The sequence below is a fragment of the Mirounga leonina genome, unplaced genomic scaffold, assembly GCF_011800145.1.
Source record: "Mirounga leonina isolate KUSES-001 unplaced genomic scaffold, KU_Mleo_1.0 Mir_101664, whole genome shotgun sequence".
Lineage (NCBI taxonomy): Eukaryota > Metazoa > Chordata > Mammalia > Carnivora > Phocidae > Mirounga > Mirounga leonina.
In genome coordinates, this window is record NW_023270175.1 from 24,886,600 (window position 1) to 24,905,003 (window position 18,404).

General features: G+C 42.1%; 1 protein-coding gene and 1 non-coding gene across 2 annotated transcripts in view; one reads left to right on the forward strand and one right to left on the reverse strand.

Annotated features, from left to right (window-relative positions):
* Positions 1–18,404, forward strand: part of ZNF75D (zinc finger protein 75D) — a 48,828-nt gene that overhangs the window by 18,926 nt on the left and 11,498 nt on the right. The window lies entirely within an intron of this gene.
* Positions 5,984–6,090, reverse strand: LOC118013712. The gene has a single exon (XR_004680099.1). It is a non-coding gene; the product is annotated as a U6 spliceosomal RNA (small nuclear RNA).

Sequence of the window (18,404 nt, forward strand, 5' to 3'; positions counted from 1 at the left end):
GAGAGGGAACACAAGCAGGGGGAGTGGGAGAGGGAGAAGCAGGCTTCCCGCCAAGCAGGGAGCCCGATGTGGGGCTCGATCCCAGGACCCTGGGACCATGACCTGAGCCGAAGGCAGACACTTAATGACTGAGCCACCCAGGCGCCCCTACAGGAATCTATTTCTGAATCCTTAGTTCCATACGTTCTTCCTGAAACCGTTGTGAGGAAAACCCAACCCTCCATCCCCACCCTCCCCTTTATCACCACCCTTCCACCGCTCTTCCCGGCTCTGGTCTTCCCATGGTGCATTGCCCCAGAGTTCTACATGTCTGAGGAGCCAAAGAGGCATTAAAATGTCCTGGCTGGGGAACTGAATGATGAATGACTGGGCAGGGAATCCTGCATATCAAATAGTTTCCCGTGTTTTCCTTTAGACAGAATTGAAGAAGGACTTATTAATCAACTGATCAGCTGCTAGATCATTGGGAAGAAATTGGGGGTGGCTCAGTACTTGATTTATGCCATATAACTCTAAAGGAAATTTTAAAATTTTGGGTGACCCCACTGTAACAAAATTCTGTCCATGCCCATTGATCTGTCATCTCTTAAAATGAGAAATAGGGATATAATTGGTGATGAGCCAGGCCTCATTCTGGAAATAATATTTATTCATGATATGAACTAATTTCAAGGAAGTCATCTATATCATTAGGAGTGGGATTTTCTTTCTTTTTTTTTTTTTAAATGTTTTTTATTTATTTATTCATGAGAGTCAGAGAGAGAGAGAGAGAGAGGCAGAGGCAGAGAGAGAAGCAGGCTCCCTGCCCAGCAGAGAGCCCGATGCGGGACTCAATCCCAGGACCCTGGGATCATGACCTGAGCCAAAGGCAGACGCTTAACCATCTGAGCCACCCAGGCGTCCCAGGAGTGGGATTTTCAATAAATACTTATTTTTGCTTATAAGTACCCAAATTTATAATATATTTATGTTGTTTAATCAATAGTATTTAACACTTGTAATAATCAAAAGAAAGGCATTGATACTTAGAGTCTCCTGGTCTTAGGACATTTTTCCCCAATTTATATGTACTTTAAAAGAAACTTATTGAAGCATGACACAAACGGAAAAATGCTCAAGTAGTAAGTGTCCAGCTCAGTGATCTAAGTGAACATCCTTGTAACCACCATCCAGATCAAGAAAAAGACCATTAGCACCCTAGGAGTGGGATGGTTGGGTCATAGGGTTTATATATGTTCACCTTCTTTAGATACTGCCAAAATATTTTTCAAAATATACCAATCTCCATTCCCACTACCAGTGTGTGAGGGTTTCAGTTGCTCCTTATCCTTGTCAACATTTGAAATTGGCTGTCTTTCATTTCAGCCATCCTGGTGAGTAGTAGGATTGTGGTTTTAATCTCTATTTCCTTGATCAATTAAGATGAGCACCTTTTCATGTGTCTAATATGTGATTAGTGAGTATTTGAATGTACTTTTTTGCCAAGTGCCTGTTAAGTCTCTTGCCCGTATATCTACTGGGTTCTTTTTTCTTACTGATCTGTTGGATTCTGAATTTGAGCCCTTTGTTGGATGCATGTACTGCAGGTACCTTCTGCTACTCCCCAAGTTGCTGTTTTACTCACTTGATGTCCCCTAATGAAGAAAAGTTCCCAGTTGTAATGTCTTCCAATTCATCAGTATTTTCCTTTATCATTAGTGCTTTGTTGGAGTCTTGCTGCAGAAATTATCACCTATGCCAAGGTCATGAAGATATTTTCCTATGTTTTCCTTTACAAGTCATATTATTTTACCTTATGCATTTAGATCTAAAATTCATCTGGAATTTTCTTCTTAAACAAAATGTGGTATATGCAGTGGATAATTATATAGACAAAAAAGGAATGAAATATTGTCACATGGACACATGCTACAACATGTAGGTGGATGAACCTCAAAAAATAATATGCTAAGTAAAAGAAATCAGGCACCAAAGCTCACATACTGTATGGTTCCATTTATATGAAATATTCAGTACAGGTAAATCCATAGAGACAGAAAATAGATTAGCGGTTGCCAGAGGCTGGGGAGGATGGAAGTCTCCTTTGGGGTAATGAGAATGTTTTCAAAGTAGGTATGATGGATGCACAACATGGTGAAGGTACTAAATGCCACTTTAATTGTACACTTTTTTTGAGGTCCATCCGCATTGGAGGTCCATGTATCAGTTCCTCATTCCTTTTTATGGCTGAATTATATTCCACTGAATAGATATACCATATTTTGTTGATTCATTCTTCCACTGAAGGACGTTTGGCTTATTTTCATCATTTGACTTTGTGAATAGCGCTGCATGAAAATTCATGTGCAAGTATTTGTTTGGATACCTGTTTTCAAAATAATTGAAATAGTTTTCAAAATAATTGAAAATCCAATTCTTTCAGTATACCTAGGAGTAGAATTCCTGGGTCAGTTGGTAATTGTATGTTTACCTTTTTGAGGAACCTCCACATGGTTTTCCACAGCAGCTGTACCATTTTACATTCCCACCAGAAAGTACAAGGATTCCAGTTTCTCTACATCTTTGCCAAGACTTGTTAATTTCCATTCGTTTTTAATTATAGCCATACTAGTGGGTGTGAGGTTTTGTGGTTTTTACTTGCATTTCCCCAGTGACTAATAATGTTGAGTATCTTTTCATGTGCTTATTGGCCGTATGTATATATTCTTTGAACAAATGTCTATTTGAGCCCTTTGCCCATTTTTTAATTGGGTGGTTTGTCTTTTTGTAGTTGAATAGTAATAGTTCTTCATATATTCTGAATAATGGGCTCTTATTACATATATGATATGCAAATATTTTCTCCCATTCTGGAGAAATGCATCTCTTTCTTGATGCACGAAAGTTTTTACTTTTACTGAAGTCCAAGTTATTTATTTTTCCTTTAGTTGATTGTACTTTTGGTGTCATATCTAAAAAAATCACTGCCAAATCCAAAGTCATGAAGATTTGACCTTTGTTTTCCTCAGAATTTTAAAGTTTTAGCTCTTTGAACATTTAGGTCTTTGGTCCATTTTGAATTAATTTTTGTATATATTGTAAGGTAGGGGGTTCAGCTTCATACTTTCGCATGTGACTAGCCACTTGTCTCAACATCATTTTTTTTTTTAAAGATTTTATTTATTTATCTGAGAGAGAGAATGGGAGACAGAGAGCATGAGAGGGGAAGGGTCAGAGGGAGAAGCAGACTCCCTGCCGAGCAGGGAGCCCGATGCGGGACTCGATCCCGGGACTCCAGGATCATGACCTGAGCCGAAGGCAGTCGCCCAACCAACTGAGCCACCCAGGCGCCCTCTCAGCATCATTTTGTAAAGAGCCTGTTTTTCTTCACTGAATCATCTTGCACTTTTGTCAAAAATGAGCTGACTAGATGTATAGGCTTATTTCTGGACTCACAATTCTATTCAATTTCTCTGTATAGATCCTTATGCCAGTACCACACTGTTTTGATTATAATAAATTTTGAAATCAGAAAGTAGGAGGCCTCCAACATTGTTCCTCTTTTTCAAGGTTTTGGCTATTCAACTTGTCTTGCAATTTCATCTCAATTTTGGGGTTGGCTTTTCTGTTTCTGCATAAAAGGCTATTGGAAGGGGCGCCTGGGTGGCTCAGTCGTTAAGCTTCTGTCTTCGGCTCAGGTCATGGTCCCAGGGTCCTGGGATCGAGCCCCACATCAGGCTCCCTGCTCCGCGGAAAGCCCGCTTCTCCCTCTCCCACTCCCCCTGCTTGTGTTCCCTCTCTCGCTGTGTCTCTCTCTGTCAAATAAATAAAATCTTAAAAAAAAAAAAGGCTATTGGAAGTTTGATAGGGATTGTATTGAATTTTGTAGATTGTTTTGTGTAGTATTGCCATTTTATTTATTTATTTTTAAAGGTTTACTTACTTATTTTAGAGAGAGAGTATGAGTGGGGGTAGGCACAGAGGGAGAGGGAGAGAGAGAGAATCCCCAAGCAGACTTCCTGCTAATCTCAGAGCCTGATGCAGGGCCCAGTCCCAGGACCCCAAGATCATGGCCCCGGGCTGAAACCAAGAGTCAGCTGCTTAACCGACTGAGCCACCCAGGCACCCCTAGAATAAATAAATCTTAAAAAAATACAACTGATTTTTGCGTGTTGCTCTTTTATCCTGCAACTTTGATGAATCTGTTTATTAGCTTTAGTAGTTTGTGTGTGAGTTCTTTAGGATTTTCTGTCTGTAAAATCATGAAATCTGTGAATATAGTTACAGTTTTCCATTCCGATTTGAGGATTTTTTTGGTTTCTTCATTTATCTGATTGCTCTGGGTAGAACTTCCAGTACAGTGTTGTCCATTTTATCTGGGTTACCTAATTTGTTGGTGTTCAGTTATTCTTAGTATTTGCTTATAATCCTTTATATTTATGTAGTAAGGTCACCACTTTCATTTCTGATTTTAGTGATTTGAGTCTTTCCCCTTTTTTTCTTACTTTGGCTAAATGTCAACTTTGTTGGTCTTTTCAAAGAGCTACCTTTTTGTTTTGTTGATTCACTGTAGTATTTTTTTTTTTTTAAAGATTTTATTTATTTATTTGACAGAGACAGAGACAGCGAGAGCAGGAACACAAGCAGGGGGAGTGGGAGAGGGAGAAGCAGGCTTTCTGCTGAGCCAGGAGCCCGATGTGGGACTCGATCCCAGGACCCTGGGATCATGACCTGAGCTGAAGGCAGTCGCTTAACCAACTGAGCCACCCAGGCGCCCCACTGTAGTATTTTTCTGTTCTCTCTTTTCTTTATCTCCACTCTAATCTTTATTATTTCTTTCATTCTACTAGCTTTGTATTTAGTTAGATCTTTTTTTTTTGGTTTCTTAAAGTGTAATGTCAGGTTACTGATTTGAGATATTTCTTCTTCTTTTTTTTTTTTTTTTAAAGATTTTATTTATTTGACAGAGAGAGACACAGTGAGAGAGGGAACACAAGCAGGGGGAGTGGGGAAGGGAGAAGCAGGCTTCCCGCGGAGCAGGGAGCCCGATGTGGGGCTCGATCCCAGGACCCTGGGATCATGACCTGAGCCAAAGGCAGACGCTTAACGACTGAGCCACCCAGGCGCCCCAAGATATTTCTTCTTTTTTAATGTATATATTTACACCTCTCAAGTTCTTTCTGAGCACCACCTTTGCTACATCTCATAAGTTTCATTATGTTGTGATTTAATTTCATACATTTCATTTCCTTTCTGGTTTCTTCTTTGACTCTTCTTAAGAGTGTGTTGTTTAATTTCCACATATTTGTTAATTTTCCAGTTTTCCTTCTGGTTTTGACTTACAGCTCCATTCTGTTGTGGTCAGAGAAGATATTTTGTGTGATTTCAGTCAGTTAAAATTTATTGGGACTTTTTTTGGGGGGGCTTTTAAATTAAGTTAAATTTATTTAAAGATTTTATTTATTTATTTGACAGAGAGAGAGAGAGCACAAGTAAGGGGAGCAGCAGACAGAGGGAGAGGGAGAAGCAGGCTTCCTGCCGAGCAGGGAGCCCAAATGTGGGGCTCCATCCCAGGACCCTGGGATCATGACCTGAGCCGAAGGCAGACGTTTAATGACTGAGCCACCCAGGTGCCCCAAATTAAGTTAAATTTAATTTTTGTAAAATGCTGAATACGAGATCTACCCTCTTAAAAATTGTGAATTGTGAAGTGTACAATACAATGTTGTTGAATATATGTACAATGTTGTACAGTGGATCTCTAGAACTTACTCATCTTGCTTAACTGAAACTTTATGCTCATTGATTAGCATACTCCCCGTTTCCCCCGTCCCCCAGCCTCAGCCAACCACCATTCTACTCTGACTCTATGAATTTGACTATTTTAGATACCTCATATATTTGTCTTTCTGTGACTGCCTTATTTCATTTAGCAGAATGTCCTCAAGGTTCATCCATATTGTCGCATTTTGCAGGATTTCCTTTTTTGTGTGGCGTTTCTTTAAAAAATATGGAACAGTTCACAAATTTGCATGCCATCCTTGTGCAGGGGCCACACTCATCTTCTCTGTGAAGGGCCAGTTTTTGTACATGTACTGCTGAAATGAGCATCCTTCTTTTTAATGCTGAATAATACTCCATTGCATGTATATACCACATTTTCTTTATTCATCTGTCAATGGACATTTAGGTTGTTTCCACATCTTGGCTGTTGTGAATAGTGCTTCCGTGTACATGGGAGTGCTAGTACCTCTTCGAGACCCTGACTTCAGTAATTGTGGATAAATACTCAGAAATGGGATTATTAGATCATATGGTAATTCTATTTTTAATTTTTTGAGAAACCTCCATACTGTTTTCCATAACGACTGCACTATTTTGCATTCCCACCAACAGTATACAAAGGTTCAGATTTCTTTACATCTTTGCCAACCCTCATTGTCTTTTTTTTTTTAAAAAGCCATCCCGACAGGTGTGATGTGGTTATCTCATTATGGTTTTGATTTACATTTCTCTGATGATTAGTAATTTTGAGCATTTTTTCATATATCTGTTGTTCCATTTGTATGTCTTTTTCGGAGAAATGTCTGTTCAAGTTCTTAGCCCATTGTCTACAAAACACTGATGAAAGAAATTAAAAATCCAAACAAATGGAAAGACACCCCATGTTCATAGATCAGAAGACTTAATATTGTTCAAATGTCCATATTTCCCAAAGCAATCTACAGATGCAGTGCAATCCTATCAAAATCCCACTGACTTTTTAAAAACTAGAAATAGAAGAAACCAATCCTGAAATTCATATGGGACCACAAAAGGCAATGAATAGCGAAGTCAATCTTGAGAAAAAAGGACAAAGTTGGAGGCATAATTCTTCCTTATTTCAAAATATATTACAAAGCTACAGTAATCAAAATGGTATGGTACAGATATAAAAGTAGACACATAGACCAGTGGAACAGAATAGAAAGCCTGGAAATAAATCCATGTATATATGGTCAACTGATTTTTGATGAGGGTGCCATAAATTCACTATGGGGAAGTAATAGTCTCTTCAACAAGTGGTATTGGCAAAACTGGATATCCACATGCAAAATAATTAAATTAGACCCTTATCTTACACCTTACACAACAATCAACTCAAAATGGACTTAAGACTTAAAAATAAAACTCCTAGAAGAAAATATATTGAGAAAGCTTCATAACATTGGTCTTGGCAATGATTTCATAAATATTACACTAAAAGCACAGGGCACAAAAGCCAAAATAGACAAGTGGGACTATATCAAACTAAAAAGTTTCTGCACAGCAAGGGAAACAACAGAGTTAAAAGGCAACCTATGGTATGAGAGAAAATATTTGTGAACCATATATCTGATAAGGGGTTAACATCCAAAATACATAAGGAACTCCTACAACTTAACAACAAAAAAACTAATAAAAAGTGTGCTACAGACTTGTGACCTAACATATAGTCTATCCTGAGAATAGTCCATGTGCACATGAAAATTGGGATGGAATATATGTTACGTCAAGTTGACTTATAGTGTTGTTCAAGTCCTCAGTTTCCTTATTGATTTGTCTGGGTGTTCTATCTGTTACTGAAGGTGAGAAGTGAAATTTTTGATGTAAAACTATTTCTCCCTTTGATTTTGTCAAATATTGCTTCATATATTTTGGGACTCTCTTGTAAGGTGTGCATATGCCTATAATCGTTATATTTAATTCTTGATAAATTGACTCTTTTATCAATATGTAATGTCATTCTTTGCCTCTTGTAACATGTTTTGAATAAAGTCTATTTTGTCTAATATTAGCATAGCCACCTCAGGTCTCTTGATTACAGTTTGCATGGAATATCTTTTCCATCCTTTCACTTTAAACCTATTTATGTCTTTGTGTCTAAAATGAGAGTCTTGTAGACAGACTATGGAAGGATCATGGTTTGTTTGTTTAAGATTTTATTTATTTATTTGACACAGAGAGAAAGCACAAGTAGGCAGAGAGGCAGGTAGAGAGAGAGGGAGAAGCAGGCTCTCCACTGAGCAGGGAGCCGGACGTAGGGCTCGACCCCAGGACCCAGGGATCATGACCTGAGCTGAAGGCAGCAGCTTAACCGACTGAGCCACCCAGGCGCCCCGATCATGGTTTGTTTTTTAAGCCCATTCTACTAATCTCTGCCTTTGGAGAGTTTAATACATTTACATTTAAAGTCAGACTGACTAAAGTCAGAAAAAAAACCCCACAAAAACAAAGTCAGTACTGATAAGGAAGGCCTTCTGCCTTTTTATCATGGTTCCCTATATATCTTATATCTTTTTGTTCCTCAATTCCTCCAATACTGCCTTCTCTTGTTTATAATTGATTTTTTGCAGGTACCATTTTGATTACTTTCTCATTTTTAAGGTTATTTTCTAAGCATCTGCCCTGGGACTACAATGAACATTTTATTTATTTATTTATTTTTATTATTTTTTTAAGATTTTATTTATTTATTTGAGACAGAGAATGAGATAGAGCATGAGAGGGTCAGAGGGAGAAGCAGACTCTCTGCCGAGCAGGGAGCTCGATGCGGGACTCGATCCCGGGACTCCAGGATCATGACCTGAGCCGAAGGCAGTCGCTTAACCAACTGAGCCACCCAGGCGCCCCGACAATGAACATTTTAAACTTGAACGATCTAGTTAGAATGAATACCAACATAGCCTCAGTAGTATACAGAAGCTTTGCTCCTATACAGCTCTCTCCCCACTTTTGTAGTTACTGTGACAAATTACATTTCTATATATTATTTCCATTAACGTAGATTTATAAGTATTGTTTTATGCATTTGCATTTTAAGTCATATGGGGGAGGTAGAGACATTACAAACCAGAAGTATGTTACAAGTAGCTTTATAGTTACTTGTATTGTTACTTTACTACTGTTCTTTATTTCTTTGTATGACTTCCATTTAATGCTTAGGATCCTTTCCTTGTAGCCGGCGAGACTAACTGTAGCATTTCCTGTAAGGCAGGTCTACTAGCAACAGATTCTCCCAGCTTTTGTCTATCTGGGGATGTCTTAATTTCTCTTCCCATTTGGAAACCTAGATTTGCCAGATATCAAATTCTTGGTTGACATTGACAGGTTTTTTTTTCTTTTTTTCTGCCAGCGCTTTAAATAGGCAATCCCACCACCTTTTAGACTCTGTGGTTTCTTTCTTTCTTTTTTTTTTTTTAAGATTTTATTTATTTATTGGATAGAGAGCACAAGTAGGGGGAGCAGCAGGCTGAGCATGGGGAGAGGGAGAGGGAGAAGCAGACTGAGCAGGGAGCCCGATGCAGGGCTCGATCCCAGGACCCCGGCATCATGACCTGAGCCGAAGGCAGACGCTTAACCAACCGAGCCACCCAGGTGCCCCACGGCCTCTGTGGTTTCTTTCTTTTCTTTTCTTTTATTTATTTATTTGACAGAGAAAGAGACATCGAGAGAGGGAACACAAACGGGGAGTGGGAGAGGGAGAAGCAGACTCCCCGCCGAGCAGGGAGCCCGATGCGGGGCTCGATCCCGGGACTCCAGGATCATGACCAGTCGCTTAACCGACTGAGCCACCCAGGCGCCCGCCTCTGTGGTTTCTTATGAGAAACTGACTGAACTGTTTTGAGGCTTCCTTTGACCTAATGAGTCCCTTCTTTCTTGCTGCTCTCAAGGTTCTCTTTCTCTTCGCCTTTATCCAGCCGCTCTCTCACCGCGAGAGTTCGCAGTTAGGTGAGAAAAGGCAAGCCCCTTGCGTCGGTCCTCGGTCCTCGGGGAAGCCCCAGACAGCTAAACGGAGACGAATACAGTTCCTTGGGAACAAGGTCTCCTCTGCTCCCTCCAGAACAAGCGCCCTATGTGAGGAAGGTCAGTTCTTGTCTTCAAGACTGTTGGCGTGGAGGGGAGGCGGGCGAGGTAAGGCTCACAAAGCTCTCCTAAGTCTTCTGTGTTTATTCAACATTTATTGGTTGCTATAAATCTTTATTTCCTAGAGTCGGACTAATTCTGACCAGTTTTTGCCCATTTTTTTTGGTGTTTCTGTGAAGGGGCAGGCCCTTCAGATTCCCTACTCTACTGTCTTTGCTGATGTCACTCTAAGGGTATTCTACCTCTCTGTTCCTGCCCATCGCCCATTCTTTTTTCCACTATGCCCCTTCACATTATTATTATTTTTTTTTTAAAGACTTTATTTATTTATTTGACAGAGAGACAGCGAGAGAGGGAATACAAGCAGGGGGAGAGGGAGAGGGAGAAGCAGGCTTCCTGCTGAGCAGGGAGCTGGATGCGGGACTCGATCCTGGGACTCCAGGATCATGACCTGAGCCGAAGGCAGACGCTTAACGGCTGAGCCACCCAGGCGCCCCCACATTATTTTTTAAAAAAGATTTTATTTATTTGACAGAGAGAGACACAGTGAGAGAGGGAACACAAGCAGGGGGAGTGGGAGAGGGAGAAGCGGGCTTTCCGCGGAGCAGGGAGCCTGATGTGGGGCTCCATCCCAGGACCCTGGGATCATGACCTGAGCCGAAGGCAGACGCTTAACGACTGAGCCACCCAGGCGCCCCGCCCCTTCACATTATTAATCACAGTTATTTAAAATTCCCTGTTTGATGATTCTAAAATCCGTGTCCTATCTGAATGTTGATCTGAGGTTTGCTTTGTTTCTTCAGACTCTGTATATTATTGCCTTGTAGCATACGCTCTACTTTTTTTTATTGAAAGCCAGAACGACATACTGGATAATAGGAGCTAAGGAAATAGGCCTGTGGTGTGAGGTTTTATGTTGATCTGCCTAGGAGTTGGGCTTCATTCAGTGCTTGTTCTAGCTGTCTAGCTGTACGTGCCAAGGTTGCGATTTCCTCCAGCATCCTTGTTTGTCTCTCTCCTGTTGTCTTTGGCCATCTCTCAAAAATCCTCCTTAAATAAGAAGCTGGGCCTTGCAGCCCTTCTCACTGTGGTATAACAGTCCAATAATCCACTGCTATTCTTCTAGACCCTGTTACTGTGGTGGTATGATGCGGGGTGGGGGGGAAGTCAAGTGTTCTATAATCTTTTTTTTTTAAGATTTTATTTATTTATTTGTCAGAAAGAGAGAGAGAGAGGCTGAGCACAAGCAGGGGGAGCGGCAGGCAGAGGGAGAAGCAGGCTCCCTGCTGAGCAAGGAGCCCAACGCGGGACTCGAACTCAGGACGCTGGGATCATGACCTGAGCCGAAGGCAGATGCTTAACCGACTGAGCCCCCCAGGCGCCCCTCACTTGTTTTTTTATTACACTGAGTCTACTGAATAGAACTTCAGAACTTCTTGAAACTCTCACACTTCAATTTCTGCCAGACTTCTTGATGCACATGCTCCGGTTTTCACACAGCCTCCCCAGTGTCTTCTCCTCAGGCTCCTTTGTGGCTCCTTTTTCTCTGCTCGCTGTCATGGAACAGTCATCCACTTGGGCTTTGTCCTTGACACTCTCTTTTCACTGGAAAGTGATCTTTCCACTCACTTTATTTGCCCTGGCTGAACATGTCCACAGTGATAGCTCTATGTACCACTCCTAAAGCTAGAACCCAAGTCTGGACTCTTTCCCTAAGTCTCTGACCCTTATCTGCATAAACATACCCAAAAGTGAACTTGCTGTTTTTCCTCTGAAACCTGTTTTGCCACCTATATTCGCTTTCTCATTGGACATCACCACTGTCCACACAGCGTTCCAAGCCAAAGAGCATGACATCATCAAAGACTCTTACCTCGGGGCGCCTGGGTGGCTCAGTTGTTAAGCCTCTGCCTTCGACCCAGGTCATGATCCCAGGGTCCTGGGATCGAGCCCCACATCGGGCTCCCTGCTCCGCGGGAAGCCTGCTTCTCCCTCTCCCACTCCCCCTGCTTGTGTTCCCTCTCTCGCTGTCTCTCTCTCTGTCAAATAAATAAATAAAATCTTAAAAAAAAAAAAAAAGACTCTTACCTCTCCTCACTCACTATGTAATCAACCACCAGATCCTATAAATTGTGCCTCCTTATTTTTTTTCTTGTGTCTCTTTTCCCTCTTCATCCCGCTTTGGCCCTATTTTATTTATTTACTTATTTATTAAGATTTTTATTATTTATTTGAGAGAGAGAGAGTGAGAGAGCACAGAGGGAGAGTGAGAGGGAGAAGCAGACTCCCCAGTGAGCAGAGAGCCCAATGTGGGGCTCGATCCCAGGACCCCAAGATCATGACCTGAGCCTAAGGCAGATGCTTAACTGGCTGAACCACCCAGGCGTCCCCTGCTTTGGCCCTATTTTAATTCTATTTTTGGTCTGGATTACTGTGATGGGCCTTGTATAAATCAGAACTCTGGGTTTTCAGTCCAAGAAGTTGGACTCCAACTAACTTAAGCAAAAAAAGAAGGAAAAAGAGGAGGAAGAGTTTACTGGCTTGTGTAACTGAGAAGTCAGAAGAGTAGAATTTTTTTCAGGCTTTCCTGGATGCACAGGTTCATACCGTGTTGCCAGGACTCTGTTCCCTACCCTGTGCAGCTCTCCATCGTAGGAAGATGGCCACTGGCAGCCCTCAGCCTACATAAGCCTTTCGGTTAACCCTTACAAAAAAGAGCTAAGCATCTTTCTTGATGGCTTCAGCAAAAGCCATTTTATCATTTGGGTTGGGCTACATGCCCAACCCCAACCCAGTCACTGTGGCTAAAGAGTGAGCAGGGGTGAAGATGATAAAGAGGTATTTTGATTGGTCAGGCCTTCGGTCATTTGTCCACTTCTGAGGTTGGAAGAAAGCATATGAGCCCCACCTGAGTCATGTGGGCTGAGAAGGGTATTAGGATGGGAGAGAGTTGGTATTTTCGTGATCATGATGAACAAAGAGCATGTGCCTACTCTAGCCTCCTGACTTCCTTACCTCTGCTCTGGCCCCTGCCAACCCATCCTGTACACTGCTTTTCAGAGTAGAACAGGGTGCAGTTATGAAAACAGTCTTTGTTGAATATTCTTTGAGAGATCTCCAGTGCTTTCAGCATGAAGTTCAAATGCCTTAGTTTAGGACACAAGATACTTCCTGATCTGGCCTCTGCCTAATTCTCTAGCCTCATCTTTGTCCACTTAGCCAAAAGTGTATCTAATGTCTATCTAACAAACTTCTTGACATACTATTTTGAATATCTATGCCTTGTCCAAGAACTGTTCTTTTTTTCTAAATGTCTCCGCTCGTCTTTCACTGCCTTTTATAAAACCTAGTTAACTCCTTTCCACCACCCTCTGAAACTTACTTGAAGGGTCATCATGTCTTTTGGGAAACCCTTTCCTTCTTCCAAGTTTGCTTTAAAAATGTCCTTTGTGCTCCAATAGCATTCTGTGGTCCACTCTTGAACAACACATTTTATAAGGTATGTTTGCTAGTTTACATGCCTGCCTCATTTTACTGTGCTCTCCCGCTCTCTCTCTCTCTTTTTTTTTTTTTTTTTTTGAGAAAGAGAGAACGGGAGGGGCAGAGGGAGAGGGAGAGAGAGAATCTTTTTTTTTTTTTAAGATTTATTTATTTTAGAGAGAGTATGTATGTGAGAGAGAGCTGGGGGGAGGAGCAGAGGGAGAGGGGGAGGGGGAGCAGACTCCCTGCTGAGTACCGGAGCTTGATCCCAGACCCTGAGTCCTGATTGGAGCCAAAACTAAGAGCTGAACACTCAACCGACTGAGCCTTCCAAGCACCCCGGAGAGAGAGAATCTTAAGCTGGCTCCATGCCCACCGCAGAGCCTGAGGTGGGGCTTGATCCCCTGACCCTGAGATATGACTTGAGCCGAAATTAAGAGTCAGAAGCTTAACTGACTGAGCCACCCAGGCGCCCCCGTGTGCTCTTTTATAATGAGTAAATGTGTTCTATTTGGTGTTTTCATCTTCAATACTTAGCCCAGGACCTGACTTATAGGAGAAAGCCAGAAAATGCTTTAAAGAGCTAAACACCAGCACTCGTCAGGCCCCCCCACCATTAAACCCAAACAACAAATTGTGCCTTCTTTCCTTTCAAAATTGTTCGTGGGGGCTAGTACTATTTTGATTTAATTTTATGAAACTTTCTGCTTGTTGCTACCTAATTGAAAATGGATGATTCATACGTGGTAATACTACTGATGTACTTAAGAAACTGAATTCCATTGATTATTCATTTGGTGGGACCTCTCAGTCTGTTGTGATGGCAAGGATCATATTTGATTCATTGGTCCACAGCCAATGCCTGGCTCACAGAAGGTGCTCACTGAATGTTTGCTGGGTAAATAAACACACACCTCAATGTTTTTCCAAGCAAGCTCTCAACGATTTGTAATGAGGCTGTGAATGTTTTCTTTTTTTGTCACATACCTTGGTCTCCTCCTTTTCATCTCCTCAGAGCCCTATTTTCATATTTTTCCTCTTACTCTCCAACTCTTTTCATGTTCTCCATGTAGCCAGTAGGGGGTGGGTCAGCTTCTTGCCCCTCCTTCCCCTGGGTCCAAATTAGAGGCAGGGACAGCTAAAGGGGAGTCAGCCATCAAGAGTCCTGATGCAAGAAAGTCACGGCCTCTATATGTCTGTCTGACACAAACAAGGACAATACAGACCTGCAGGCCGAGCTTAGGAGCTCTAGGAAGCCAGACCAGTGTTAACTCGGTGTGTAGCTCTGACATTATGAATTGCATAGTCACTTTCTGTGGTGTAAGCCCCCCGCCCTGGTCTGTGGCACTTTGTTATGGTAGCCCTGGCACATGAATACGCATGGTTTTCTTAGGAAGCACTTGTGTTCACTTCTTCCACTGTGAAGTGCTAAGATGTAGTGCGGCCAGATGGAAAGGGTGCTAGAATAAGGGTCAAAGTTCAGAGAACTGGGTGTCCATGTTTCCTGTTGACCTGCAAGACCTGGAGCAAGTCACGTTACTCCAACGAGCCTGGGTATCTGCCTTTCTGAGCTAAGTAATCATACGTGCTCTACTCACTTTCCTGGATGGCTTCTAGGATCACGTTTATGGCTATGAAATCACACTTTAATTACGAATCAGTTTACAAATATCCGAGGTTATCATTCCCACCATTCTCATTATCAGGTCAAGGATTTTGCCTTCTCACCCACTTTCCAAATGTGCCAAGGTTAAGAAAGGGAGTTCAGACTTCCTTCTTACTGAGAAGCACAGGGAACCAGAAAAAGGGGAGAGGAATGTGCAAACTGATAGCAATGATATTCAATAGTTATTTTTTTTCTCATCATTTGACCTCGTGTGGATTAATTTTGTGGAGAAAGCTCTCCTCGTGGGAAATCAACATTCCGTGGGACATCCATCTGTGTTCGGAAAGGCTCAGTCTGTGCAAACCGAGTATCTGTTGAGCGCCTACCGTGGGTACCGGACACTACATTACAGGGCAAGCAAGGCGCACAGAACTTACTCTGTATTGTGCAATGGAGAAGAAAAAAAACCCACTAAAGAATTACAAACATCTAATTTAACTAATTGTGAATTGCCAACTGTGCAAACGTTTCCAACTTGGGAGGATGCTAGTTCATCTCCTCAGGACTCAGTGGGGTCCTGTGACAGTGCTGGTGAGGAAGGGACAGGGACCGCCATCACCCAGTCACGGCTACAGATGGACTTGGGCAAAGCAACATGGAAGTGAGTTAGCGCCTTCTCTAAAGGAGCGATGATTCGGCAGGACCGGCTGGTATTTTATTTTCCTGGTGTGATTTTGCAGGTTGCAATGGCATTTCCATATTTAAGGCACTCAAAGAAAAGAGGATGCCAGGACTGCTGAGCCTTGTCTGGGGAAGCCCAGGACACGGGGAATGCTAAGTGGCCCAAGGGCAGGATTGGTGGCGCTGGAAGTGCAACTGGTTCAAGTGCCTGAGGCCGGCCCTGCCTCTCCACAGGAGGCTGAGAGCACTGCAGGCAGTGCCAGAGGCCGCGTGTGCAAGGGCGCGTGCGTGCACACACAGGATCACGCACACACACGAGCGCACACACACACAGTCACCCTTCCCTTGTTCGCACATCTCATTAGGAGGGACAAGGCAGTGAAACTTTCTGTTTGATGCCTGTCTCTTCACAATTCCTAAAACTGGCCCATCCTTTAGGAAGACAGAAAAGAGCACTACTCACTTCGCAAGGACCGCAGTTCAGGAAGGTGTGATGGTAAATTTTAGGCGTCGGCGTGCCTGGGCAACAGGGTGCGCAGACATTTCGTCACACATTCCTTGGGATGTGTCTGTGAGGGCAGTTTTGGTTGAGATGAACATTTGAATTGGTAGACTGTGTAAAGCACATTGCCCTCCCCAATGTGGGTGGGCCTCATCTAAGCAGTTGAAGACCAAAGTAGAACAAAGACCAAGTAAGAGGGAACTTCTTCCTGACTCCCTGAGCCAGGACAACCCGTCTTCTCTTTCCTGTGGACTGGAACTTAATCATTGGTTCTCTTGGGTCTCCAGCTTGCTGACTGCAGGTGTTGGGACTTCTCAGCCTCCATCATCTTGTAAGATAATCCCTTGTAATACATATATATATATACACACACATACATACCAATCCAACCTTTATATCATCAGATCAGTCCTTTGCTAAAGAATTCTGCTTTTCTCCACCTTTGAAACAGACAAAACCGAAAGAGATTATAGATAAATGTTACAAACCTGGCCAATTATTTATACATAGAATAGTGTAAACCAAATATTAACAAACTGTAGAATTCTATATCACATTTTCCCTAAAATGTCATCGATCGAAATACAAATCCTGATTTCTGATATGTTACATGAGGGAAGAAAAGGTCAATTCATATCAGGATGGTCATGTTTCAATGAGGAAAAATCCTCCCATCTCCCTCAAAGTCCACGGCAATGATACAGGAGTTACATCTTATTTTTTTTTATTGCAGAATTGTTTATTTTCTTAATTTAAATTCAAGTAATTAACATATAATGTATTATTGGTTTCAGAGGTAAAGGTCAGTGATTCATCAGTCTTACATAACACCCAGTGCTCATTCCATCACGTGCCCTCCTTAATGCCCATCACCCAGTTACCCCATCCCTCCACCGTCCTCCCCTCCAGCAACCCTCAGTTTGTTTCCTAGAGTTAACAGTCTCTAATGGTGTGTCTCCCTCTCTGATTTCGTGTGGTTTTATTTTTTCCTCTCTTCCCCTATGATCCTGTTTTGTTTCTTAAATTCCACATATGAGTGAGATCATATGATAATTGTCTTTCTCTGATTGACTTCTTTCGCTTAGCATAATCCCCCCAGTTCCCTCTGTGCCGTTGCAAATGGGAGTTATATTTTATAAAGAAGTAAAAAAGATCTATCCCCAGCTAAAAGTGAGATAACTATCTCCATGGGCCAGTGGGGAATCCCAGACAGAGGAAAAAGGGCGTGGAAACCACACAGAGCCTGGTAGGCTTCAGGACCCAAAGTAAATGGAATGACCAGAAATGTACATCCAGAGCTTGGGGTGGGGACAGGAGCTCCTGTTACCCACAGGAGGGGGAGGCGGGAGGAGAGGCAGAAGCAGTAACAGGGTTTCTCTTGTTGGGGCTGCTGAAGACAGTCCAGCCGTTCTTTTCCGGGGGGCATGCATGGTTGCCCCCAGGTTCAGTCCTTAATGGAAGCCTCTCACTTGGGGCTAAGTTTTTGTGAAACAGAAATGTAAGACTTTGACGTCCGCCAGAAGATTCACTTTTTTCTCTCTCTCTACCTTTCTCTCCCCTCCCTTCCCTCTTTCTTTTTCCCAGCTTTATTGAGCTGTAATGGACATACAACATTATATACATTTAAAGTGTACAACGTGATTTGATACAAGCACATGTTTCGAAATGATTATCACAACAGTGTTAGCTACCTCTGTCACCTCACATAGTTACCTTATTCTTTGTGGTGAGACTATTTAAGATTTACTCTCTCAGCAGTTTTCAAGTACGCATAATGTGGTATTGTTAACTAGAGACAACCTCCTGTATATGAGATAGTCAGAACTCAGTTATAATTAATTATAATTATTTAAAGTTATACAATTATATAAAGCTATATAATATAAAATTTATAAAATTATATGAGCTATAAAATTATAATTATTTAAATTATTAGTTATAATTATATCTTATAATGGGAATTTTGTCCCTGTTGACCAGTATCTCCCCATTTCCTGCAACCCCACCCCCCCATACCATTGTTTGTATGAGTTTGGCAGTTTTTAAATTTAAAAAATTTTATTAAACAGTTTATTTTTTTTAAGATTTTATTTATTTATTTGACAGAGAGAGACACAGCGAGAGCAGGAACACAAGGCAGGGGGAGCGGGAGAGGGAGAAGCAGGCTTTCCGTGGAGCAGGGAGCCTGATGAGGGGCTCGATCCCAGGATCCTGAGATCATGACCTGAGCCAAAGGCAGACGCTTAACGACTGAGCCACCCAGGCGCCCCT